Source organism: Pinus tabuliformis, chromosome 9, assembly GCF_031772625.1.
Source record: "Pinus tabuliformis cultivar Carrire ecotype Pingquan chromosome 9, CPIR1, whole genome shotgun sequence".
NCBI classification, from domain to species: Eukaryota; Viridiplantae; Streptophyta; class Pinopsida; order Pinales; family Pinaceae; genus Pinus; species Pinus tabuliformis.
In genome coordinates, this window is record NC_142307.1 from 746,012,891 (window position 1) to 746,014,595 (window position 1,705).

The following is a 1,705-nucleotide window of genomic DNA, read 5'->3' on the forward strand; positions in this document are numbered from 1 at the left end:
GACAAGACCACACATGCATTTGGAATTAGAAAGTGACAACATAGTACTATACAATCCATTTTCACAGAGGTGGAAAGTAGGCCAAAGATTGAAATATAAGAAATAGGAGACCATCCATTTTCATATGGATCTATGAAATAAGATCAAACAACCATTTGAAATCATGGGACAAGACCACACATGCATTTGGAATTATAAAGTGACAACATAGTACTATAGAACAAAACAGGTTCCTGTGTTGTGAAACCCAACTCCATTCTTATTACAGAGATGTATATTCAATTCGCATAAAGACATGATGAAAATGTAATTTATACCTTAAGAAGGAAAGCTTTATTGAATCACATGCTTTCAAAGATCAGTGTCTTCCAGTTGCTTTCTTAGCTTCAAAATTTCCAATACACTGTTTTCTTTGCTAATTGAAACTATCCTTTTCAATAACTTGGATATCTACCCAAAATCCCTTACAGTGTGCAGGGCTAGGATTAACATAAAACAACCAGAGCAAGAATGAAATGGATATCAACTGCACACTGGATCCAAAAGACAGAGTATGCCATTTGCATTCACTTATTCATTCTATTAAATCAGTTACAGGGTTAACAAAAGCATTAACGACACTTCATCCCAAGTTAACCGACATTGCATAAACTACTTCATTAATTAAATATTTCCGGAGATGAAAAGATCGAACCCATCACAGCGAGAGCTCTGTTGGTGATATGATGACGCCATCGCTGTCTGCACAGCACCATTCCCCATGGGCAATTCTGGTGCCGCCGATAAAGACCACGCCGTTCTTGTCCCCAACCCCTTTCTTGTTCGATTTCAGTGGATGGGTTGCCAGAGCTCTCACTCCAATGTCACACCTGTTAATCTCATCAACATCCCTAATACACCCATTAACAATAACCCCATTCCAGCCATTATTCTGAGCCAGCATTGCCAAATTTCCACCGAGCAGAGCGCACCTTAAGCTTCCCCCTCCGTCCACGACGAGCACTCTTCCCTTCCCCTGCTCTTCAAGCATTTCTCTCACCAGCACATTATCTTCAAATACTTTCAGGGTTGCAATAGGCCCGGAGAAGGATTTTCTGCTTCCATAAGTTTGGAATATGGGCTGCAACACCCTCAGGCCTCCATCTGTGATATGATTTTGATACGTATCGCACAAATCCGCTGTAGCGAAATTCGCCATGATTTGGATCTTGGGTTCTACAGGATATTCACAGGAAAAAACGTCGGGAGACAGATATTTGACCAAAAAATCGCTTTGATCTCCCTATCTGCCTCCAGGGTTCGCTTTTATAGAAAAGTCCGACGTATCTCGGGCAATCAAAATGTAGTAAATATAATGAAATATCAGCTTGAATTATCTGCCCGATGCTTTGCCGAACAGCATACGCAACTGATGATATTTTGCCGAACAGCATACGCAACTGATAATATTTTGTACAAATGGCAAGTGACGATATTTTCTAAAAATGGTATGTGGCTTGGTTTAAGATTGGGCAGTGGCACGGATTACAAATTATTATGTGTTTTGGAGTTATGGTTGGAAAAAAAAAATAAAAAATTATAAAAATTATTATTTTTGTGCACGCATTACAAATTATTATGTGTTTTGGAGTTATGGTTGGAATATGGAAAAAAACAGAAAAAAAATTATAAAAATTATTATTTTTGTGAATGTTATAATTTTGAT

General features: G+C 38.2%; 1 pseudogene; it reads right to left on the bottom strand.

Moving 5' to 3' along the window:
• Nucleotides 1–299: 299 nt before the first annotated feature.
• On the bottom strand, nucleotides 300–1,459 carry LOC149150861 (putative 4-hydroxy-4-methyl-2-oxoglutarate aldolase 3 pseudogene; annotated as a pseudogene).
• Nucleotides 1,460–1,705: the final 246 nt, after the last annotated feature.